Below are 26,843 nucleotides of genomic sequence, written 5' to 3' on the forward strand. Positions count from 1 at the left end.
TTATTATCAGGTCATGCACACAAAACAAGTGAGGGCTCAGGACTTCACCCTCTGGTAGAGTCTGTCCATGGCTTGAAGGAAGATATGGGCCATTGTGGAACCACTGGTTTGCTGTTGTCCTGGAAGCTCAGTATTCTGATTGCACTTTGGGGTTGTGGATGTACTGTACCTGGGCTTGTAGAAGGTGGAGTCTCACAGATGTTGGTGGGGTTACCCGTGAGGTTACCTAATAACATATGCCACCTCTACCATGACAGTGTTGAATTGATTGTCCTGATCGCACCAGGTTGAAAGATCCCTGTAGTGGGGCCATAAAACATTTTTTTTAATATCCAGCAATGTCACACACCTGGGCTCCCGGGTCCTTCACTGTTGTGTTTTTTTGCTCTAGAAGGAATAGCAGGATTGATTTGAACAATTTCTCGATGGATTCCTGCACCACATTGAATTCACCATCATTTATTGATGGATGTAGTTTACACCGTCTAGGCAATGGAGTAAATTACTCAATATCCCTGATAGAGTCCCTGTTCACCAACTTTAGAAATGACCGCTAAACTGGCAGTCATTTCTAAAGCATTGGCAGGAATCGCCATTACAGCTTTTCGTTTCAGTGTTGTTGTTTTTTAAGTTTGACATATGACTCTGTCAACATGATGGAGTCTTCTGTCAAAATTATTATTATTATTATTTTTTTAAACGCCCCCCACACCCTCAGAGTTAGTTTCCCATGGGGAGGGGGTATTAGACAGTTTTCACTGCCCCTTACTGCAAGGGTTTTCCTGGTGGTGATGGACAGTGAAAACTGACCTGTATGTCTGACCATCTAAGTTAGATGGGCCAACACAGAGTGGCCAGCCTTCGACAGCCCTTAGTCCGTCTCACCAGTCTCTGTCGTGGTTACAACAGTGGTGTGCCCGCATTGAAATCGGTCGGCAGTTGCGATGGAGTATCCTTATCACCAACATATAAATCAGGCCATCTGTGTTGAAAGAGAAGAGTGTCTCTGAAGATGAGTGTACATTAAAAAAAACTATTTTCTTTAGGTGTTGCTCAAAAACAGCAGATAGAGTACAATCTGTTCCCTTATTCAGGAGGTATTTCCCATGGAACCCATGAATACTTGTATGCCAGATGCGGACACCCACTGTTCCCCCAATATCTCTAATTTGCTGTTGCTGTTCCATCCATCCCAGAACTTTCCCCATTTGCACGAACAGCCCTTGCTAAGATATGTCACATGTTCACCCCTTTGGCACCAATCAAGGTCAGCTTCCCAGTCAACCACCTATGGTAAATGGGGGGGATCCCCACGCTCTTGCTACATTATGCTTCGCCACTGCCGCCGCTAGTGTAAGCCAAATCCTGTGATACTTGGGCCATTGTACCTCGCCGGTGACATTAAGGAGGATCCATTTAGCATCCAGAGGAACATCCAGGCCCATAACCTGGTTCATAATACATGCCACTCTCCCCAGTAGTCTTGAATTTTAGGACTCCCGCATAGTATGTGACAAAAGGTGCCTTCCTGCTCGCACTCTGTGGCACACAGCGGGGTAGGCGCTCTCTGTATGCGATGCAGCAACATCCAAGAGTAGGATTTTTAACTGTACTCATCTAAAGCGGGCCTGAATAGCTACCTCTCTGGGGCTCTGTATAGCTTTGTTCCAGTCCTCATCTTCGAGTAATTCTACATCTTGATCCCATGCTGCCCTCAGTTTCCCCAGTGGATCTGGAGCATTGTACATTCATTTCTTATAGAGAAAGGACATAGCTTTTTCGGTCAGGGGGTTCGCCAGCAATCAGTCCGCTAATGGAGCCGCCAGGGGAACTGCTCCCCCTCCACTATGTGGCATGTAAGAGTGTGTCCCAGCTTAAAGTACCTGTACTTTTCAGTGTTGTTCGTTTCAAATTCTGTTTGTCGGGACTCGAATGTGATACATGCCTGATCTTTCCACACATCCCCCAGGTGCTCAGAGAGTGCACATTTAAGCTAACATTGTGCATCAGATGAGAGAAAGAGAGATGGGGAGAGAGATGTGGGTGTGTCTGTGTGTGTTTGCGAAGGATGAGTGTATGTGAATGTGGTTGGATGAAGGTTAGAAGAAAGGCTTTCTTTCTGAGAGAAAATATTGAGGGTGTCTCAGTTTACGCATATATGTGTGCTGAGCTGCATAGGTGTGTGTTTTGTAAGCACACTTGTTGATCTAGCAGCAGCATATTTTATGGTTATTTGAGAGGTTCCTATGCAAAACCTTTTCTGGTGAATTTTCATTCTGTTTCTCAAACTCCTACTTATTATTACTACTAAGGAGTTTTGCCACAAATTTCACACTCTATCTTAATTTAACATCTAGAATGAACAACCACTGACACCGGAGGAATATAGCTCTTCCCAATAGAAACTTAGCTCTGCTAAGGACGGCCCATGGGGTTCGGGTGTAATTTAGTATCTAGTGCTGGGGCTTCAGAAGCTGGATTCCCTAGTGGCACAGTGGGCATACATGCCTGCTGTTTGCGCTTGGGCCCTGGGCATTTTACCGATGAGGCAGCAGATGCTAGTGTGGCTCCTTCTGTAATTCCCTGTGTTCAGGTGCACAGTGCAAAGGGGGTGAGCTGTCATGGGATCATATCCCTAAGCGAAGGAGAGAACGCCATTGTCCATGTGTCCACCTACATGTGTTACTGATATGGACTTCCAGGCTCTCCAAAGGTGCAAGCCGCACACAGTGATGAAGAGATTCAATACTGTGTCCTGGTATGGTAAAAATATGGCCTCTAGCGGTGGAGAGCACAGTAATGGACACAGAAGTAGCCTGTGTGCACTAGAGACATGGTAAAAGAGCAGGGGTCAGCTGTGTATGTGTACCAGGTGCCTGCCAAACTCCAAACTAATGGTTTAAAATAGTGTTTGACCACAAATTCAATCATATTATGTCTCCAAACGGTATACATAACCACAAACATATATACAGGTGTGCATAACCATCTCTACAACTTGCCCCATTGCACACTTTATCTACTGCTCTGTCTTGGCCACCTGTTCGGAAACATGGACTCTTCCATCAAGGCTCCCAGAAGCCTCCATGCTGTGCTTCTCTTCGCTTCAGGGCAGTGCTTAACTTGTGCTTGTTGTTTCCGGTGCAGAGCACTGGCACTTATTTTTGAGGGCTGGCGCTTATTTTTCTGCCTCAAGCAGTTACAGTGAGCAAAAGACACATATGGGAAAGACGGAGGAAAAGAAAAACAAAAAAGCATCACAAAGGGATAAAGCAGAAAGCTGCAAGAGTGAGCTGAAGGGCAAAGGGGCCAGCGGGAAGGGCGGGGCAGCGGGAAGCCGGCGGGAAACCGCCGGCTTCCCTTTTCTGACCGCGGCTTTACCGCCGCGGTCAGAATGCCCCTGGACCGCCAGGGTCAGAATGACCCCCTAAGTGATTTGCCCAGAATCACAGGATGTTGAGCTGAGACTCGAACATGGTTCTCCAGCTCCAAAGTCGGCAACTTAGGCCATTAGACACAGTTCTCATGTCCACAGGGGGCTGTGTGAAGCTGAGCCGGCCCTTCCCTGCTGCTCATGCCTGGGATGCAGTGCTTAATTTGTGCTTGTTGTTTCCGGTGCTGAGCACCGGCACTTATTTTTGAGAGCCGCGGTTTTACTCTTCTGCCACAAGCATTTGCTGTGAGCAAAAGATACATATGGGGAAGACGGAGGACGGGAAAAACAAAAGAGCGTCACAAGGGATGAAATTAGAAAGTTGCAAGAGTGAGCTGAAGGGGCAGGGAGTGGCTTTATATCGATTGAAGAGGCCCGAAATGGCTTCAGCATTACAGCGCCTCAGTACTCCGTGTTCACACATTTAATTGCAGCAGCCGCGTGTTTAAGAGGACGACTTTGGGCACCGGCACCTCTTTATGTACAAATTAAGCACTGCTGGGATGCACCCGAGTATATAGATGTCCATCTGCATGAGTCACGGGGTCATGTGCAGGGCAGGATTTAAAAAGATATTACCCAAAATGTGAGCAAATACAGAGTGGAGCTGTGTAAACGACGCCCTTGTGTTTTGCATGTTGTATTTTCACGTTAAGCCCACTGCAAACATCCGACATTGTGCCCCTGTTCAGCTTCCTTATTGCACGGCGTAGGGAGAGGCTCTTCTTTGTATGGCTACAATCCCACCCCGGCTCACACCACAACTGCACCAGTGGCGTGGTTTTCAGTTCTGGGCACGTGCCAGCTTTGGAGGCTGCAGCGCAAAGAAATGGGTAAAAGTGAGGGCAACTGCATGGGCGCCTTGGGTGGGGCACTTCCATGGCCGGACTGACCACACCGGACACAGTGTGTTGTACCACAACTAGAAATGGGAATTCAATATTTCACGTTTCTCTGCACGTCGACCTTTAAAACTTAAACTTTTGAAAAGTATATCTGTAAATGTAATTGTTGGGTTACCTTTTACAAAAATGAATTAGAGAGATAATCTTCACTGTTCCCAGATCATTCTGGAGAAGGTCGGTTTCGGTGGGCCTCTGCTTTCTCCAGCACTATAGGTGACTTATAAAATTATTTACTCCAAGTGTATTTAGGAATCTTTAACTAAGGGAGGGCGATTTGAGAAGATCTGCCCATCTTAAATAAAAATTCTACTTAATTTTATAACCACTTCTCTTTCTCATCGGTTTGCTCTGCACCCGAGTATGGTTGACATACATCAGGTATGGTGTCCACCACAGACAATCAATCGGTCAATAGACATGAGTTTGATCAGACCACCTGCACTTCCGTTTAGTATTGTGCATCCCTGCACGGGGGCTAAATCTTCAGTGACTGGCACATAAGTTAAGATTCAAAATCAAGGCAGAATGTTCAGCTTGCTAGCTTGGGCTTATCTTTAGAATCCAGCTGGAAAAAGTGTGTCGGACCTTGCATGCATGCTTTGTCTCAGTGAATGGACTGCTTGCTTGATACGCTGGCTATGCAGATCCTACAATGACTGTGACGGGCACCTTACACACATGCTTGGTTGAGGCGAATGGACTGCTTGCTTGATACGCTGTCTGCATGGTTTATACAAACACTATGTCAGGCACTTTACACACATGCTTGGTCTCAGCGAATGGATTGTTTGCTTGATACGCTGTCTGCATGGTTGCTTGATACGCTGTCTGTGCTGGATGCTTGATACAGTGTCTGTGTGGTTCATACAATGACAGTATCAGGCACTTTATACACATGCTTGGTCTCAGCGAATGGACTGCTTGCTTGATACGCTGTCTGCATGATTCATACAAACAATCTGTCAGGCACTTTACACACATGCTTGATTGCAGCGAATGGATTGCTTGCTTGATACGCTGTCTTCTGGTTGCTTCATACGCTGTCTGTGCTGGATGCTTGATACGGGGTCTTTGTGGTTGATACAATGACTGTGTCAGGCACTTTACACACATGCTTGGTCTCAGTGAAAGGACTGGCTGCTTGACATGCTGTCTACGTGGATCCTACAATGACTGTGACCTGGTCAGTGCATTGCTCTGCCTCCCGTGACTCCACCGTCTAAGTAGAGCCCTTTCCCTGGCTCCTCTGAACTCCTGACCCCCATCAGGAGTTCGAGGCCGTCCTCCACCCGCAGACTTCTGCCAGCGCCTCATCCCTGGTGTCTAGTGGGAGAGCTCTGCTTTCCTACAAGGCTACCTTCTGCCTCCTTTTGCTTTGCTTTGCTCTGCTCTCTGCTCCACTACTGTCCCTTAGTGCTCCTTTTCCTTGTTTCTCTCTCACTCCGCTCTCTCTCTCTCTCTCTCTCTGACTTTCACTTTCCCCCTCCCTCTCTCTTCCCGCCGCTGCTGCCCCTGTGACCCCACCCCCCTTTTCGGCTCCGCCCCTTTTCCGGCTCCGCTCCTTTTTGCGCCATTTTTCATCCCCCTCCCAGCTGTCCTCTCCTCCCCCCCACCTCCCTACTTAATGGCGGCCGCTGAGTGGCCGCACAGCGGACGCGCCGCTGGCACACCCATCTGTGCCCGTCCGTGCCGTGACCGCGCCCAGCACCAGAGCCTCTGGCTCCCGTCGCCCCCACCGCCGCCATGCACGTCTTCACTACGACACCGCCACCCTCCACGTCCTCAACACTGGCCGCTCTCCCGCCTGCCTTCAAGCCTCCCTGCAGACCACCCGCGGACCCTTCTCCTGCTGGAAATGCACCTTCACCAGCCTCCACGTCAACAACACACCCACCAAGGCAGGACGCAGCCATCTCGGATGTATCCTCCTCAACATCCGCTCCGTCCACAAGCACGCAGTAGAGCTATGGAATCTACTCGACTCAGCCTCCCCAGACGTCGCCTTCCTGACCGAGACCTGGATGAACCCCTCCTCAGCACCTGACATCGCTATAGCCATCCGGGACGGCTACAAGATCACCCGCAGGGACTGTTCCAACAGGCCAGGAGGAGGCATCGCCATCATCCATAAGAACATCCTCAGGATCACGACCAACACAAAGACACCCTCAGCACTGCTGAACTCCTGCCCTTCCAAATCCACAGTGACCCAAACACCACCCTTCGAGGGACCCTCGTCTACAGGCCCCCTGGCCCACGACAGCAGTTCAGCGACTCAATTACCGACATCATCTGCACGCACACTCTCGCATCCACTGAGTACATACTCCTCGGAGACTTAAACTTCCACCTCAAAAACACCAACAACAACAACAACGCCTCCCTCCTTGACAACCTCTCCAACCTCGGCCTCAAACAGCCCATCACGACACCAACCCACTCCGCAGGACACACACTCGACCCTATTTTCTCCGCCAGCAATCACGTCTCTTTCAGCCACACCACCGAACTCCACTGGACAGACCACCGCTGCATCCACTTCTCCTTCAAGAAACCCACAACACACCACCACCCACAACGGATCCCCCACTGCAGTTGGAACAAGGTCACAGAAGACCAACTTATCGTGACCCTCTCCCAGAACCCACCCATCAACACCACCGACACTGATGCAGCTGCCCACAACTTCAGGCAATGGGTCAACACCTGTGCCATTACTCTCGCCCTAATCAAGAATCCCTCCAATAGACGCACAGACAGACCTTCTGGTTTACCGCCGACCTCCACGAATCTAAGCAAAGCTGGCAAAGACTTGAAAGAAAGTGGTGCCAAGATCAGACTCTGGACAACCACACAGCCTTCCAAAACTCCATCCGCAGACACCACCAACTCATCCGAGCCGCCAAAAGAACCGCCTTCAAAGACCGAATCCACAACAACGCACACAGCCACAAGGAGCTCTTCATCGTCGTGAAGGAACTCTCCAACTCCAGCTACAACGTCAACAACATCCCATCATCCCAAGACGTCTGCGACTCCCTAGCCTCCTACTTCCATCGCAAGATTGCAGACATCCACAACAGCTTCAGCACCCAGACCCCCCTGGCAACCACCAACACCACAGATTCACCTCCGACCAACCTCCTGCTCTCCTGGACCCTCGTCAACGACAACGACACCATTGAAATCATGAACACCATCCACTCCGGCTCTCCATCTGACCCCTGCCCTCACCACATCCTCAACAAAGCAGGCTCTGTCATTGCACCCAACTACGGAAGATCATCAACAGCTCCTTCGAGTCCGCCACCTTCCCGGAGAGCTGGAAACACGCTGAGATCAACACCCTCCTAAAAAAAAAACAAGGCAGACCCAAAAGGACCTCAAGAACGTCCGGTCTATCTCCCTGCTCCCCTTCCTGGCAAAAGTCATCGAGAAGGCCGTCAACAGACAACTAACCCGCTTCCTAGAGGAGAACTGCACCCTGGACTCTTCCCAATCTGGATTCGGCAGCAACCACAGCACCGAAACCGCCCTCATCACCGCCACTGGCGACATCAGAACCATACTGGACAGCGGCGAAACCCCGGCCCTCATCCTCCTGGTCCTCTCGGCCGCGTTCGACACCGTCTGCCACCACACCCTACACTCACGCCTCAGCAATGCTGGAATCCGCGACAAAGCCCTGGACTGGGTCACCTCCTTTCTCACCGGCAGAACCCAGAGAGTCCGCCTCCCCACATTCCACTCGGAGGCCAAATGAAATCATCTGCGGCGTACCCCAGGGTTCGTCCCTCAGCACGACCCTCTTCATCGTCTACATGGCCCCGCTCGCTAACATCGCCCGATCCCACAACCTCAACATCATCTCACATCCCGACGACACCCAGCTGATCCTCTCCCTCACCAAGGACTCCGCTAAGACCTACTTCCATGAAGGAATGAAGGCCATCACTGAATGGATGAAGAGCAGCTGCCTCAAACTCAGTTTGGACAAGACAGTAGTCCTTATCTTCGGCTCCACCCCCTCCACATGGGATGACTCCTGGTGGCCTGCCACTCTCGGAACCGATCCGACTCCCACCGACCACGCACGCAACCTAGGATTCATCTTGAACCCCTCTCTATCCATGACCTAGCAAGTCAACGCCATCTCCTCCTCCTGCTTCAACACCTTCCACATGCTCCAAAAGATCCACAAATGGATACCCACCGAAACCAGAAGAACAGTCACCCAAGACCTTGTAAGCAGCAAACTGGACTATGGCAATGCCCTCTACGCAGGAACCACGGGAAAACTCCAGAAGAGGCTGCAACGCATCCAGAACGCCTCTGCACGCCTCATCCTGGACATGCCCCACCACTGCCACATCACAGACCACCTGAAAAACCTGCACTGGCTCCCAGTCAACAAGAGAATCACCTTCAAACTCCTCACCCACGCTCTATTGGAGGGGTCCTCAGCGCCTTGAGACCCTCACAGGAGAGTAGTGCGCTTTACAAATCCCTGATTGATTGATTGATTGACCTTACACACATGCTTGGTTGCAGCGAATGGATTGCTTGCTTGATACGCTGTCTTCTGGTTGCTTCATACGCTGTCTGTGCTGGATGCTTGATACAGTGTCTGTGTGGTTGATACAATGACTGTGTCAGGCACTTTACACACATGTTTGGTCTCAGTGAATGGACTGCTTGCTTGATACGCTGTCTGCATGGTCGCTTGATACGCTGTTTGTGCTGAATGCTTGATACGGTATCTGTGTGGTTCATACATTGACTCTGTCAGGCACTTTACACACATACTTGGTCTCATTGAAAGGACTGGTTGCTTGATACGCTGTCTATGCGGATCCTACAATGACTGTTGGGCACCTTACACACCTGCTTGGTTGCAGCGAATGGATTGCTTGCTTGATACGCTGTCTGCTGGTTGCTTGATACGCTGCCTGTACTGGATGCTTGATACGGGGTCTGTGTGGTTCATACAATGACTGTATCAGGCACTTAACACACATGCTTGGTCACAGTGAAAGGACTGGTTGCTTGGTACTGTCTGAGCGGTTCCCACAATAACAATCTCTTACCCTAAAAACCAAGCAGAAAGGAGGTAACCATAGATTTGAGAATAGGCTAACAAGATTATATAGTTTGAGAACACATAGATAAAACCCCACTCTGAGGAAAGTTAATCAAAATGTTCTTTTCGTCTATACAATTGCCATGCCCAAGGATGAAAGGCATTATTTCAGTTAACTTAGATATTATTTTGATTTGGAGTGGCCTGTTGTGCCCACTCTATTTTGGCATCTCCTCCCTCTTGAACCTTTTTACTCCTTATCATCGCCTTATCCCTCTATCATGGACACTTTACAGGATCTAGCTATTGTGATCAAAGGTTCAGACTTCGGCCTGAACCCTCTGCTCCTACAGTTTTCAGCCTCCCAGGGTGTGCAGCTGGCCTCTTTGGCTGAAACAGGCAGTGGTGACCCCTTTCCCAAACACTCAGTGCAGACCCAGCTAATCTTGAAAGTTTTCAGCAAATCTCTAATGCCCTCTACTCAATGGAGCTACTTGAAAAAAGTAGATCTAACCCACATTTGCACCTGTTTCTGTCGTTATGTTTCATGACCAAGTATGCTCATCTTCTGTACCATATGTAGTTCTCTGCAAAGCTCTCTAGTGCTTATTTCGGCCCATCAGTACCCTAGAACACCTTTAAATAAATACAATAATATCTGGATCATCAGCACAGTGGGTCCCACATTTTTTGCTGTGTTAGAACAACAATTTGAGGCTTGAGCCTGATGAAGGTGGTGCCCGGATATGGTCCTGTTGACGTTTCAGTGGACTTTGACAAGGTAAACCACTCAGTCCTAACCCAGGTACTTACTCGTTCATTGTCTATTGTTTTACAGTGTGTACATCCAGCTTTTGGTCAGCAGTATCCATTCATGTGAGCTAAGTTTTACAATATTCCGAATAGTGCTCAAATAGCAACTTCTCTACCAATGTTTCTTGTTGACCCCTGGCGACTGATATTAAGATGAAGGTTAGTCTATTTAAGTTACATCTCAGAAAAATGGAAGTGATTGACTTTTGTTCTCCTGTTCATCTCTAGAGCCCATATAATTGACCAGTTTCCATGACCATGCTCTTCGTTGAGCACAGACTCACATCTATTGACTCAACAGTTCTTTATAAGTTTTTCGCTCGCATCAGTTTTGGAGAGCACATTACAGCCAAGGTACAAAATTGGTGATATCTTGTTACAGTTTCAAGGCAAATCTTACCTTGACTTTACACATCTAGTGATATCAGGTGATTTAGCACGTCTGGTAGTATCAGGTGATGTAGAACATCTAGTGAAATCAGGTGACTACACATCTAATGATATCAAGTGACTTAGCACATCTGATAGTATAAGGTGACTTTGCACATCTCGTGATATCAGATGACTTTGCACATCTGGTAGTATCAGGTGACTAAGAACATCTAGTGATATCAGGAGGCCGCACATCTAGTGATATCAGGTGACTTTACACATTTACACATCTAGTGATATCACGTGACTTAGAACAGCAGCTAGTGGTATCAGGTGACTTTGCACATCTCAAGATATCAGGTGATTGTGAATATCTAGTGATATCAGGTGACTTTCCATATCTGATAGAATGAGGTAACTAACAGCATCTAGTGATATCAGGTGCCTGCACATGCAATGATATCAGGTGACTTAGCACATCTGGTAGTATCAGGTGCTTTTGCACTTCTCATGATATCAGGTGATTTTTGACATCTAGTGATATCATGTGACTGCACATCTGGTAGTATCAGGTGACTTGGAACATCAAGTTCAGGTGACTGCGCATTTAGTGATATCAAGTGATTTTGCCCTTCGGATAGTATCAGGCGACTTAGAACATTTAGGGCCTGATTCTAATTCTGGCGGGCGGCGGAGGCCGCCCGCCAGAATTCCGCCCCCATAATACCGCTCCGCGGTCAGAAGACCGCGGAGGGTATTATGAGTTTTTCCCAGGGCTGGCGGGCGGTCTCCAAAAGACCGCCCGCCAGCCCAGGGAAAAACTCCCTTCCCACGAGGATGCCGGCTCGTAATCGAGCCGGCGGAGTGGGAAGGTGCGACGGGTGCAGTAGCACCCGTCGCGTATTTCAGTGTCTGCAAGGCAGACACTGAAATACCTTGCGGGGCCCTCTTACGGGGGCCCCTGCCGTGCCCATGGTGCCCATTGGCATGGGCACGGCAGGGGCCCCAGGGGCCCCGCGACCCCCCCTACCGCCATCCTGTTCATGCAGGCAAGCTGCGCCGCCATGGGGGATTCTGAGGGCAGCGGTAAACCGGCGGGAGAGAATGCCCTGCGGGGCACCGCCGGCCTGCCGGGGTTAGAATCAGGCCCTTAGTGATAGCAGGTGACTTTGCACATCTGGTAGTATTAGGCGACTTTGCACATCTCGTGATATCAGGTGATTTTGGACATCTGGTAGTATGAAGTGACTGCACATCCGTTAGTATCAGGTGACTTAAAACATCTAGTGATATCAGGTGACTGCACATCTAGTGATATCAGGTGACTTTGCACATCTAGTGATATCAGGTCACTTTGCACATTGGTAATATCAGTTGACTTAAAATAGCTGCTAGTGGTAACAGGTGACTTTACACAGCTGATGTTATCAGGTGACTTTGCAAAGTGAGTGGTTTCAGATTACTTTGTGCAGCTGGTGGCTTTGCAAAGTTGGTGGTGTTAGGTGGCTTTGCATTTTTTTGCAATGCCAGAAGACTTTCTCCAGCTGATGGCTTCAGGTGACTTTGCAAAGCTGGTGGTATCGGTCTAGGCCTTGTTAGAGTCTAGGCTTCATTGATTACCCCAAATAAATACTTCTGAATCTGTCAAAATAGTCCCACATTTTGTAAAACCAATTTATGCAGGCCTCAACTGCCATGCGCTACTTCACACTCCACCCCCTCAACCAGGCGGTCCAGTTTGAGACCCTATGTGTTTAATAAAGACATTACTCCTTGTTCCTTCACAATATATGATTAATAAGTAACTCCACTAAGAAGCTTGTCATCTTCAGGTTGCCCATCTCTGGAGCATGCTCCCACTTTCTCCCAGAGGTGCAGACTCTGTCTGTGCTTCTGAAACTTACAGCAGGCCTATTTTTGTTTTTTAGTCGTCTCCTTTTGCCTCTGCCATTTTTTAGGTCAAGTGTGCAAGTGCTTTTCGACCTTTTGTAAGTATTCTGTGGGCTTTTAATCACTCCCATCACTTTCACTCGTTTGTAGGCTTGCCTTACAAAAATCTCTTGATGTCATTGGTAATTGCTTTACACTTGTCCCGCCTTCGGGCGGTTTTGTTTGCAGACTGACCCTGTTACATGGATTATTGCACGAATGCCGATATACTTCAGCGAGGGTGAACTATTTTCTTCTTTTGTCTCTCCCCTTCGTGCTCCATGGCACTCTCAGTCTGAACAGCATAGAACTCCCTCTGCGGTATTGATCACACCTGATCAGAGTAATTTATTTTGCCTCTCCCCTTCACGCCCCATAGCTTTCACAAAACCACTTGAAATTGATAAATGCTGTACATAAAAAAACACAGAATTCCTCAAAGCAGCTCTCCCAACACAGCGGGACAGCCGATACTACAAACTCGGAAAACTCGCCCCATAATGATTTGCAGGGCATTCCTTTTACAAAACGTTTTTGCTAATAATTCAGCCTGTAGTTGTCCTAGGACATTGGGATCACCTTCAAAAAGTGTTTACCACAATGTGCTCTTTCTGTCTAGATCATCTGTGGGTTCCTACACTAGGTTAGTGGGGACCCCAAAATATTAACCCATCCCACCATTCAGTGTTTTTGTATTTCTCTTATGGTTGGAACTTTTGTTTTACACCTGTCAGTAGTTTGTGTTTTCAGAGTCTTGTTTGAAAAAATATTACAGTAGGCCTACTAGCCCTTTAGTTACATGCAGGGCCACTGGAATTATGCGGCAGATCGAACCAAAATATGCGGCAGGGTTGACCAATTAATGTGGTAAAAGAAGTCCAGTTATAAATTTACAATGCCAATAGCTCCAACTTGAGTAAGTGCGAGAGCTATTATATTGCAAATGCTTGTTTGGTTTAGCTTTGGCACCAAGATGCTCCTACTGGTGGGAGAGTGGGCTTCAGAGATAACTGTGGTAAGTTCCGAATATAAGTAACCATTGTAAGTGTCAATTAACAGTAAAAAGACTGGGCAGACCAGGAGGCCTGGATGCCCCTTAAACTGCATGTTTTCTGAGTTGTTCTCTCGTAGGCAACTCAACCTGGAAGGTGTTTAGCAAACACCTAATGTGTTGTGTGTCACAATTTGTTTTCTAGTGAGTGTTCAGTCTGTTTGCCTCCAGATAGGAGATTAGATCTAAAGATTCCCTTTTATGCCTTTTGATATAAATGTTGATAGTGCAACATTGGTAAGAAAGTATTGAAGAGTGCAAACACCTCTTAAACACTCTGAATAGACACAAAAAGGACAGCACCTGTGCAAACATCACTGAGACCCAGGGAACAGGTGCAGTGTCCAGCTGAGCGCACACATGTCAAGTGCAGCCATTGCTAGATGTGTCCAAAAAAAGTGCCAGGGCTCTCGTCGGGAGGCCTCTGCAGCTTGCACCAAACAGTGCCCCTTCCAGCACTGCCAGTGATAGCAACAACACAACAACTCACTATAAGTGTGACCATTCGGACTATTCCAGGCCTCCAAAGCTACAAGAATGGTCTGGGCGGCAGGTAATAGTAATTTTTAATGTATATTGAATTAATAATTAACTGTTGTTGTGGTCATCTTTAAAATAGCCAGACAGCGCCACCTTGTGACAGACTGTCACAAGCGGCGGTGTTGGCAATTAAGTGCCAGTGCCTAGCACCAGAAACCCCCAGCTCAAATTAAGCATTGAGTGCAGCCCAGGCAGCTTCACTGGGAGTGTTAAGTTACTGTCACACACTGAGCAGCACGGGCAGCTCGTGTGAAGGGAAAGGGTGTGAGAGGACCACAGGGAGGCGGGTGAGCTTTGTGCATCTTGTGCTCCCTCTTGTCTGGGGCTTGGCAGATGGATCTACATCTCTTCTCCTGGAATTGGGGTTGGTCACTCTTAGGACATCTGCTTATAAACAATAATTGTTCCCAGCTTTCTTACTGTGAAATGGGCCCACCAGATCACTACCTAGTGCCTACACCAACGTGCACTGCTTCATGATGCGCAGCAGTGCATGCGCTCTTTTGCACGAGGACAGGAAGTGATAAGGGAATGGTAAGTGATGCTTTTTGCCATCTCCTTCATGATAGGTCCATGCATCGACATGTTTAGCTACATGCTGACATAAACCAAAATTTGTAAATATTGAATCAGCCAAAATATTGCCACATTTGGATATACCAGGTGCTTACAATACTGCATTGCATAGTAAGAAGTGCATAACACCTCACTATACTTATAGGGAGTTACAAGGCATTATTTAAAGTTGTCCCACTCTGTGTGTGTGCCCCACTAGTTATCTGGGGCCTGCACAGTTCAAGAGTAGTGAGGCAGTCCTTGTAACAGGCATTGCCTTTATCCCTGGAGATGCAGAAACCAGAAGCTACTACGAGCTCCCTGAAATTCTGTGGCCTCCCTTTTAGGCTTTCACTTTCAGTTGGTTGGGGGGCTCAAATGTTAAGGGCTACACTTGGAGGTTGGTGTGGGAGTAGTTAACCTAGTCAGGCAGTACAACTATTGCTCACAACAAATGGTTGCCCAAGTAGAGTTATTTATTTTATCTGAAAAAGTAGCCCTTTTCATGTATTAGGTAAATATGTGCAGAACTCGAAGACGTTTTATGACATCGAGTTACTTGGGGAATTTTCAGTGAAGAAAACCCTACAATGGGGTATGGTAAGCTTTGGAGAGGGGCGGGGTTGCGAGGACTCCACATCACAACTACACACATTAGGATAAACCAAGCTCTTTACCAGTTTTCTAACATAGCACTAATGTGGGTCTGTAAATTAACTGCTTATGGTCACTTATGAACCTTCAGGGCCTACATGGAGGTTTAGAGCCTCTGTAGTGCTCGGTGCTCACCGGGTGTGTAGAGACAAGGTAGCCATGATAGTGGTGCACATCCTTTCGGTGGTGGAAGGAGGGCCGGTGTGGGGTAAGTCAACGTTGACTTGTGTGACTGCACACGCTGATGCTGAGCGGTGGTGCAGCGAGTGGTAATCGCTGGGGCATCGGCTCATTCCTTTCTATGTGGAGCGTGGCATTTGGCCCTACATCCAACCAAGGGGTTTTCTTGGTGTTGCTGTCTCTCAGGTCACACCTTGACATGCTGGAGATGGTTCAAAGTTTCAGCAAGGGTGCAAAAGATCCTGGGAATGTGCACTGAAAGCCAATGAAAGCTCTTAGCGTTGCACTATTTCCAAAGAAGCAAATGCTGGGGAACATTCTGGAGTAGGGGAGATGGCAAATTCTGCCTCTCACTAACTTTATGGCACACTTTACAATCTGTGGGGCTTCACACATACAGAGGTTAGTATCTGCTCACATATAACCGCTTACTCACATACACGCGCACCACAGTCACAGGGAACAAGATGGTTCAGCTATTACCCACTGCACAGATTTGCCATGGAGGTTCAGTAGACAATCCTCAGAGTAAGATGAGAGTAAAAAGGCCGCTGCCTTACTGCTAAGAAGAGCTGCCACAAACCATTATGATGTCAAACCCTGGTTATTGGGAGTCACTCATGTTAAAAAGAGTGTCACTTCTGCTGTTCCACAAAACCCTAAGAGAGTGATGCCACAACCACGTTGAACATTGGTCTCTTGCACCAGAAAACATTGCATGTTTGCCAGAAGGGTTAAAACGAGGCGCAGGTTGACATGTGCTAATACACCAGATATTGCTGACCCTACCATGTTGGTGTGCATGTCAAGGGAACTGTGGGAGGTGGCCAATAAGCCATTTTCTTAGTAATTCAGATTCAGCTGAACATTTGATGCTTTCACTTGAGGCATTATCATCATCTTTGAGAGAATGACTCCAAGGCTGGACTGGCTGTACCAGGCATCAGGCATTTCCCCAGAGGATGGAAGGGTGAGGGGCCGGTTTTATAGCAGTGCAGCAGTTTTAAAAGCTCTGCAGAGTTCTTTGTATATACAATAGTTTTCAGGCAGCAATAAAAGTGTCAAGATAACTTTGGTGATTAATGTACCTGCTGGAGAGAGACCAGAGTTTTGTCTAGTGGGTGGTCTTGACCCATCCAAGTTAGCACTGAGGGTTAATATGACTACCAAAAGAACGTGTACTTTGTAGATCAAAGCACAGTATTTTATGTGCAGTGCTCAGTGGGATACTGCTTTTGTCACAGAGATCCTTTTGTTACTGTGTGGTTCATAAGTCACAATCATAATCTGGCCCAGTGAGGTATGACCTGCCATCAAAGAGGTGCATGCAAACTGCATGGTACAGGTTAGAAAGTTATGCATTTTCCTAGTATTTGATTATCCTAATTTTGCTAAAAAAGGTTTTGCTTGGGTAGAAATAAATTGTTATTAGTAAAATCAACCATAATTGTCACGTTCTGAATCTTGAGTTTATGCTTCCCAGGACCTTGAACTCTTAAATAATTCCTACCAGTGTGGATGACATGTGAATCCTACACCTTGCAGTCCCCTTTATCTTATGTAATGATTCATGCGTACAATTAATTTTCTTTGTATGTGTGTGTGATGTAGAGTGCTCCAACACCCTACGCAGGTAGAAGAGATGCTATAAAACAAATGAAATACATGTGACACGAGGTCTGGAGAGATGAGAGACACTGTGGTAGAGTGCAATGTTTTTGCCATTTTTCCGCAAATTGTTTTGGGGAGGGAAACTCCCAAGCCACATTGTAGTGGTCAGGCTCGCTTGCTATGCACCCTGTAGGGGTTGGTCTGACAAAATTTGCCAGGGCTGCTTTGAGTTTCCAGTCCGGCCTGAATGACTCAATTCCCCTGTGCCTTGGTTTCTACAAGTGTTGCAGCTTGAAACTTCTAGAGGCAGACGATGTGTGGCTTCTCCCATGATGAAGAAATATAATGTGGTGGGCTGATAAGGACCTGCCGGAGCCCTAAAGTCCCTTGGTGAAGTTCAACATGGTGATCCCACTTTAACACAAGAGTCCAGTTTCATACTGGCAGGACCTGCAGTCTCAAGAGTTGGACATCCTGGTCTTTCATAGTGAAGGAAAAGACCAACGTGCAGTCATCCCAGTCCATAAGAGCCTAGCATCTGCTTTGAGGAGGAGTGTCTTCGATGGAATATGTGTGGCACTATGCACTATCGAATGCAGGGCATTTACACCACCGGATCATAGTCAGCCCGGCACCTTCAATTAAAGAAATCACAATACAGTGTTGTAAAAGGCACCCTCGGATCTTAGGCAGGCATTCATCTCTTCATCACATCAATTATCATCACACCTATCCTGTCATATTATGTGCCACCAGATGTGCCAACTACCTGATGAAATGTTGGAAACTGTTGGATGAGGCCAATGTTTCCTTACTTCACAAGCACTGAAGACCTCCAATGCCCTCTCCTCACTGTTGTCATAGTCTGTTGCTGTGTTTAGTCCATGTCACCTTCCAAGAAAGACTTTCCATGCATCCTTCTCACTTCCTGCAGAGGAAAATAGTCCACCACAACACCTCCTATTTCTTCGTCTCTCATGCTAGACTCCTAGAACACCTTTTCTTTCAAACACGATGGGCATCCTTTACAACCTTGAGCCATCACAACCAGCACCCCTGCTTATCTTAGAGACAATCTCACCATCTTTGGTGGTAATCAGCACATCCACAGCCAGAACTCCAACATGTCTGCAGACTAAGAAGTGTAAAAACAAAATCATAAGACAACAGGCATTTCCCATCTATGCACCCAGGATCTAGAACAGAGATGCAGTTAACAAGGGTACCCGAGGTTCACCGGAGACCTTGGGTAAATACATGTACAAGAAACACTGGTCCCAGAGTTGAAAACAATACAATCCATTCAAATGAACCAAGTGGTTATTTCAATCATTATTTATAATAAATCATAAATAAAGTACCTTTATAAAAATACATTATTTGTAACCACGCAGTGAGTGTGTAGTGAAAAATGTGCTCTGTGCTCTCATGAAAGTGATACACACATGTGAACAAATTTAGAGATCAAAGTTGTGTAGCTTAAAAACCAGAACAACATGGCCCATTTGTACGTAATCTATCCAGGGTCTGTAGTGGTCGCAGATGATGTTTCAATCTGTCAAGAAGATGGAGGGACCGTCATCAGGACTCAAAAGTTAAAAAGCAATCTGAAACAAGGAAAACGAGGACTGGAAGCTAGAACAATAAACGTTGTTCACAAAGGATAGTGTCACGGTGTGAGGTACAAACCTTTATCATAGAGTGTATACTCACAAAGCGACGATGGAAAGCTTCTACGGGAAGAAAGATGTCTGTCCCTAAAAGAAGATGCCAGGGTTCAAATATAGTCAGTAAACTGCTCAATAAAAAAAAATGCAGAAGTGAAGAGAAGAAGCTCTACCTGAATCGCGGTAGGTCAAATGAACAGGTAACAGTATTATAACTGCAATGTCTGTCACGCTGAAGTGTGGATAAAAAAGACAATTCTAAACAAGCATTGGCAAAGCTGATAGGTCTTGCCAGTGCAAGAGCTATTGGCTTTGCAAGTGTGTTTTAGCCATGTTACTCATCAGCATGGCTGCTGTTCAGCGTGGCTAAACATATGTGGCGTAGAGGAGAGTGGTGTGGAGTGTTGTAGAGTGGAATGGCAAAGAGTGGAGTGGAGTGACATAGAGTGTCATGTACTGGAGTGACACAGAGTGGGGTCGCGTAAAGTAGAGTGGACTGGTGAAGAGTGCCATGGCGTAGAATGTTATGGCTTACAATGCAGCGTTGTGGAAATCAGTGGTATGTATTAGAGTATTGCATTGTAGAGTGCAAGGGCATAGAGTGATGTGGAGTGGTGTATGGTAGAGTGGCATAGGGTACAGTGGCATGGAGTGCAGTGGTGCAGAGTAGAGTGGCATAAAGTGCAATGATGGAGAGTGGCATAGAGTTGTGCAGTGTAGTGATGTAGAGTAGAATACACTGCTGTAGAGTGCAGTGACATGGAGTGCAGAGACGTAGAGTTAAGTGATCCAGAGTAGAGTGACGTAGAGTGCATTGGCATATAATGCAGTAGTGCAGAGTAGAGTGGCGTAGAGTACAGTATTGCAGAGTAGAGTGTCATAGAGTGCAGTTTTGTAGAGTGGCATAGAGTGCAATGGCATAGAGTGGTGTCGAGTAGAGTGGTGCAGAGTGCAGTGGCGTTGAGTACATTGGTGCAGAGTAGAGTGCAGTGGCATAGTGTAGAGTGCTGCAGAGTTGAATGCGGTGGTGTGTAGAGTGGACTGGTGTAGAGTGTTGAAGAGTATAGTGGCGTCGAGTGCAGGTTGTAGATCCAGTGGCATAGAATGCAGTGGCATAGCTTAGAGTAGTGAAGAGGGGAGTGGTGCACAGTACAGTGGGATAGAGTAGAGTGGCAGAGAGTGCCCTGGCAGAGTGGTGCAGAGTGGAGTGGCATAGGGTGGAGTGGTGCAGAATGCAGTGATGCAGAGTAGAGTGACATATCGTTCAGTGCCGGAGAGTGCAGAGTTGCAGAGTAGAGTATTGTAGGTTGCAGTGGTGTAGAGTGGCATAGGGTACAGTGGCATTGAGTGAAGTGGCATACAGTAGAATGTTTCAGAGAAGGGTGAAGTGGCGTAGAGTAAAGTGGTGTAGAGTGCAATTTCATAGAGTGTAGTGGAGTACAGTAGACTAGAGTGGTGCACAGCAGACTGGTGTAGAGTGCAGGGGCATAAAGTTGAGTGTTACAGAGTAGAGGCATTGGCGTAGAGTGTACTGGGATAGAGTACAGTGTTGCAGAGTGGTGTGGCGTAGAGTGGAGTTCTGCAAAGTAGATTGGAGTGGCCTAGACTTGAGTGGTGTAGAGTGCAGTGACAAAGAGTGCAGTGGTGTGATGAAGAGTGGCATAGAGTGCATTGGCACAAAGTAGAATATTATAGATTGGAGAGGTGTAGATTTAAATGGCCTAGAGTGCAATGGCATGGAGTGTTGCAGAGTACAGTGCAGTGGTGTAGAGTGGTGCAGAGTAGAGTGCAGTGGCGTAGAGTGGATTATGCATGATGTGCTAGTACACTGCCATTACCAACAACACATCTTCAATTGAAATTACTTTTACATTTTCACAGACATAACGTTTTTTACTAATAAAACTGCAGAGCACACAAACAATAATGTGTGGAAATGGCATCACTTAGTGTATTGACTTGTTTTGATCATATTAGAGTATTTGTTTCTAACACACTTCAGAATTAACAAAAGAAGTGCTCCATTTATGCATCATTAATTCTGATATATTCTGAAATACTTGAACATTTCATTTAAATGTTGTGTGCTAGAAAAAAATAATTTACTATCCCTAGTATCCAGCAAGATAGTCATATAAATCCTCACACTTGGAAGTCAGAGAAAGAAAAGTAAACACCAAGCTCTCTTGGAAGACAAAGCCTTACATTTGACCTCTGTTTTTGAATGCACAGTAAATGTGACAAGATAAGAACAAGATTTACAGGCCTGTTTACCGAAAGGAACACTTGTGGAAGGATACAAGGGGAGATGGTGTGAAAAGGCTTTGCTCCTTGGGAGGAACAAACTCACTCCGGACAGCCTGAAACAAATAAAGCCAGCAAATAACAAGCCAGAAAATGTGAGTAACAAATCACAAAGCCAATGGTAAGCAATGGGTGGAATGCATTCCCATTGAAGCTTTCTGAATGCCCCCAAGATGTCTTAAAATCTTCAGCTGCCCAGAGGGAAGGAGTGTGACTAAAACAAAACATATAAAATAGTAAAAACTATTCCTTTCAAATTTTCCAAAAGAAAAAAAAGCAGGTGGGTAAATACTGTAGATTCCTTGGGTCAGAAAGAAATTCTGGGTTTTAAAATATGGGCAAGGTCAAATTAGCCTTACATTATTCTTGGAGAAAGAAAACCAGCACTCTAACACAGCATATGCGAGCATAGAGTGATTCACTATGCTCAGAAAATAAATGAAGATTCCCAGAGAATGGTCCATGAACAGCAGGTCTGCATGCTGGTCAGGCAAATTCTGACAAAGGGAGAGCTGTGCTTGCATATATGCAGAAGAGTCTTTCAAATGCACATGCTCAATTGGTAAGGCCCACAATACCATAGGAGAGAAGTGGAGGGCAAAGAAGGACTAACAAGCAAATGGGGCTAAGTGATCGCCATGTTGGGAGAACAAAAATATGTGTAATGAAAAGAAAAAAGGAGTACGGTCACAGGAAATAAGAATAGGATAAATAGTTAAATCAACAGATAGGAACATATGTATTGTCAGGCATAGGAAATTACCAGAGATCATATTTAACACAACAGTATAGTATACATGATGAATGAGTACAGAAATCAGCCTGGTTAAAACACCAAATCAATACACACGTCTATTTAAGTAGTACTATTATAAAATAAAGGGCTACATCAAGGGAATAATAATAATGGAGTCTGAAGCAGTCAAGCTAGAAACTGTGAACTGGAATCAGGATAAATAAAGGGTCCATAGTGAAAGGGCAGATCATAACACACTGGGGTTTGCTCAAAGAGTTATCCCAAACGCCTTGTAAAACGGTCTCTGAAAAGGGCATGGTATTACCCTAGGGAGGCGTTACTCCAAAAACCAAGGGCAAGATGTCTGAAAAACCTGCGTGACTGCCTTCTCTCTGATTTCTAGCTTATTGTCAGAAGGCATTAAGAAGCATTGGAAGGTATTGGCTGCAGGGCATCTAGTTATGGAACCTCCAATGTTCTCCTACAAAAGGAGTAAGAATCTGAATGACCAGTTAGTAAGGGCCGAACTCGCACCAGAAAAATCCCCAGTTTTTAAAAAAAGTTCTTAATGTATGATTTATTATAACTAATGATTAAAATAACCATTTGGTTCATTTGAATGGATTGTATTGTTTTCACCTGTGGGACTATTTTTTTTCGTACATGTACTTAACCAGGATCTAGAACAACATCCCGGTATTCATCGAGATCGCTCCCTCCAGTTTAAGAAAGAGTTGAAGTCTCACATTTAAAAAAAAAAAAAACACTGCATCACTACAACACTACGTCTCAAGGTATTAACTGTTCACAATTCGGTGTCCTCTCTAGTGCTAAATTTGTGAATAAAAACGTGCCGATGCCCAAAGCTCTCTTCTTAAACACGCGGCTGCCGCAATAAAATGTGCAAACACGGAATACTGATGCAGCTATTCCTAAAGCCGTCTCTGTCCTCTTTAATCCATTTACAGCCACTTCCTGCCCCTTCAACTCACTCTTGCAGCTTTCTGCTTTCTCTCATTGTGACACTTTTTCGTTTTTTTCTTCCTCTGTCTTTCCCATATGTGTCTTTTGCTCGCTGCAAATGCCTGAGGTAGAAAAATAAGTGCCGGCCCTCCAAAAATAAGTGCTGGTGTCCCGCACCGGAAACAAAAAGCATAAATTAAGCACTGGTCCTCTCCTAATTCCCGACGACTTTAAGCCTGTCCTCTGACCATGTACAACTCTCTGCTGCCTTTTGACTAGGTTTGTGCTATAGAAGTAACATATATATCCATTCTCTCTGCCCTTCTCGTCACATTCTCCTAAATGAGAGTCTTAAGACAGATTTCTTGAAATGTTTTACATGTAACATACACTATTGTGCTCGGTCAGTGCTAAATTCTCATGTCCGGTATAACCTCTTGAGCTTGTTGTCATGGGACAGAAAATGACCGAAGTCCTTTGGTAATACAAAGGACGACGCAGCTATTTGTGGTGGGCTGATGGCTATTAATTACAGGACAGACAAGGAAACAGCCCGTTCCCTGCGTCACACCCTGAGCACACAGTGTCACTGCGTGTCCCACTCCAAGGTTGACAAGAATACAAGTCTCCGCGACAAAGAAGTATTGGGCAATGTCTGATCTGTGGATAGATTGATTTGCATTTAGTCGGATACTAACTTCTCTTGCATTCAGTAGATGGTCCAACTGTGACTCATGTGGCCACCAGGCATCAAAGCACCCTGAAAGTGCAGCATATGAATACAACATTGAGGCATGAAGAGCCTGTGTACAGAAGGGCAGCGCATTTGTCAGGCAGTGTGGTTTTAGGCACTGAGGTGAAACTGAGTGTTACTGGGGAAGGTGATTCATGTCTGGATTGTGTCTGTCTGCCCAACTCCCACACACAGGTAATGAAGGGCTCACTTTACAGTTTTGTTTCTGCTATCAGAATCTAAATCTGACCTTGCTCTGTGCACTTCTCTACTCCACGTAATAGTGTTAATAGTCTGAAGGCTTCCTGGCTTGGACATGCTGAGGGTTTTCAAGTGTTGACCACAGGTATATTTCACCTATTTTTTGTAAATGGGGCTGTGTAATTGGGTGGACAGGCGAGTGTCTTTTGAAAGTTGTTTGTGAGCCTTAACTCATTTTATGTCTGGTCATGGATAAAAACAAATCCTATATCCTAGAGTCAATATAGTCTATAGGAGCACAAGGGATCTTTTTCTTGGCCTTGGATGAAATTGGTGAGATATACAAGATAAGCGTGAAGATGACTTTTAGCCACAGATGAAGCTTTCTGAAGGCGTATGTGTGTGGTAAGGGAGATGAGCTGTGGCACATGCGGTAGGAACTCGGTGGCATAGAGAATTGTGGAAAAATCCAAACGCCGGAGATAATAGGGCTGACCATGTATGTAGTTACCTATTTGAGGACAGACATAATACTGAGAAAAGCAAAACCCTGCTCCACAAACTGTGGCATGCTTCATTGGACTTCCCGCACCCTGACTCCTTGGAATCCAGGTGGGCTCCACCACCGACTGGTGGCAGCAAGAGGTTTTAATAAATCCAGAAAATGACCTCATACAAGGGCTTTGATTAATTCAGGCATTGTGATCTTGGTTCCTTCTGCTATGGGGTTACAGTGAACATTTGAGGCACTGCCCTTGGACATTTGTTGCATAGCCTTCAACTGTTCTAATATGAGATGGGACAAAACCAGAAGCTAAGAATGTTGTTTTGGAATATGACTACATGATTGGATCAAAAGGTCGAATAAGGTGGCTCGTAGATGCATGTTTTCTACCTGGGCTCAACCCCCAACTATGCCAAATTAGACATGCTTGGTTGAGCCTCGTTTAGCATCTTCTGCTCTCTGCTTTCGGTTCGACTGAGCAGCTTACAGTGTATATTAATAGGAGACACGGTTTTCATGCCGCTGGTGTCTTGACAGCTATTCCCCTGATACCTGTGCAGTAAACACACATTTCTGCCGATGCCATCAGGGAACATTGTTTTGAGTTGTATTATTGCTTACTGTGGAATCTGTGTTCACAACAATGAAATTGTTTCTGCCTAATTCACTGAAGCCCATTGTGGCTGACTCCCGAGCACATTCATCTGGCATCTTTGGCTGTTGAGGAGCCTAGCAAGGGTACAGCACAACAATGTAGGGCTCTGCTGCAAGACTGCAATAGAGAAAGACCATGTCGACCATGGAATGTGGGACCCTTTTGGTGGCCCTTATGTCAATAATGGTCTGGTGGGTTTCATCACTGTGAAAGGCAAACATGCACAGTAGACGAGGTGAGTGTGCTGTCCCTAAGAAATAAAGTTTGTGTACAGTATTTCAGACAGAAGGCTGGGATCACAGGGGATGGGAAGCTATGTCTGACCACCATACAGTGGTGCAGTATAGTATTGTGAGTGGTCATGGATCAGCTGATTATGGTGCAGCTGCTCTACCTGCACATTGCTTTCTGTGACATAGGAACTCGCCATTCCAACCTGATGAAGAGCGACAAGGCCGAAACATGTCTGCTGCGGCTTGTGTTTTAGGCTCCCATCTGCAATGGTGCAACCAAGCTAAAAAATTATTCTGTGAAATATTGCTCTGGAGAACAAATTACCAGAGGTTGAGGCTATTTCAAGGTTTTGTTCACTGTGCTGTCCTCACAACCAAACCTTATCCAGGCTTGAAACAAACTTCTCTATATAAGTGAAGGCTCATTACAAAACATCTCCAAGTACTCCCGCATACTATAGAATTCCATGCCCAGTACATCATACCCCTCTACCGCCGATAAAATCAACTTCAGAAAGAACATGATTATGCACACATCACTGGTCATCAGATATCTGTTGCAAGAGCCACCCATCCAAAGATCACCATGCCAGCACTTGAAAAGGCAAATGACAATATATTGATCCTGCCAGCCCCAATCCCAGATGACCCTTCCTAATCCATGCCACACACCCATAGAGCCAGTGCTAAATATGACGTAGGAAAAAAACCTCTCACCACCTTGCACTCTCATTTAAATATTCCTTGAAGCGCCCCTCCAAACTATCTTCAATAAACGCTGTAATGGGAATGTTACTGTTTTTTGTATTTAGAACCTCTGAGCACTTTCTGAAGCTTAATCCATATTTCCCAAATATTGTAAAAGATGAAAAAATATTTTTGAAATGTTTTTCCTAATAAAAATTGAAAACAATTTAATATTTTTATGATGAGTCATAGAAAAGCGTTGTTGGGAGGTCCTTGCAGTTCAGAGATTGACTATTAAATGAATAGTTTATATTAAATTATGAATTGCAAGGGCTGACATTAAGTAGTTGCATGATATAACTGACAAGAGGCTGGGAGTTTGCATAGTGGAAAACGTATGTTGCAGAAAATTGCCTTTTCACAAAGGAAGCCACAAAACTACAGGCAGGGGGGTCTCTGCCTGTACAAACATTTCCGACGTTTCCTTAATCACAGATGTTTATAGGAGTACGCCAGAGGAGATGTGCTCAGTGGAAGTTCATGTGCCTTTGCAGTAGGGTCATGTTCCCATTCTATTGAGTTGTTTTATAGCGGAGAACTCCATACGGGGGAACAGGCTCCCCTGTGCAAACGCACAGTTTGTTTCCTCTGCAGGGCAAATATTTGTCCCTTTGGAAAAAGCTCTGCCCTCACCACCCCACCAAGTCTGCGGGTGGTCCTTTCCACTTCCTGCCCCGGAAGGGAATTTACACCAGCCCTATGAAATATGACCCTTTCCAGGATGTAAAAAGGGTGGATCAGGGTTTGAGAATGCCCACAAACATACCCCCCCCACATTTACAACATTTACAAGGCAAACCACGCACTGGAAAGCCCACTTTCCGAAATCTTGAATGGGACTTGGATGGGGCGTACAACTGCGGAGATCCCTGCACTCTTCACCCCGAAAGAAATACTTTAAGCTTGCCGTGAATCCCTTTATGAATTTCTGCCAGGCATTAAAAAGATCCATTTGCTTATAAACGTATTTTTATCT

The 26,843-nt window shown here is 46.0% G+C and overlaps 1 protein-coding gene across 1 annotated transcript in view; it reads left to right on the forward strand.

The window, feature by feature from the left end:
- ADCY3 (adenylate cyclase 3) overlaps positions 1 to 26,843 on the forward strand; it is a 343,040-nt gene that overhangs the window by 72,777 nt on the left and 243,420 nt on the right. The window lies entirely within an intron of this gene.

This window comes from Pleurodeles waltl, chromosome 5, assembly GCF_031143425.1.
Source record: "Pleurodeles waltl isolate 20211129_DDA chromosome 5, aPleWal1.hap1.20221129, whole genome shotgun sequence".
In the NCBI taxonomy this organism is placed as follows: Eukaryota; Metazoa; Chordata; class Amphibia; order Caudata; family Salamandridae; genus Pleurodeles; species Pleurodeles waltl.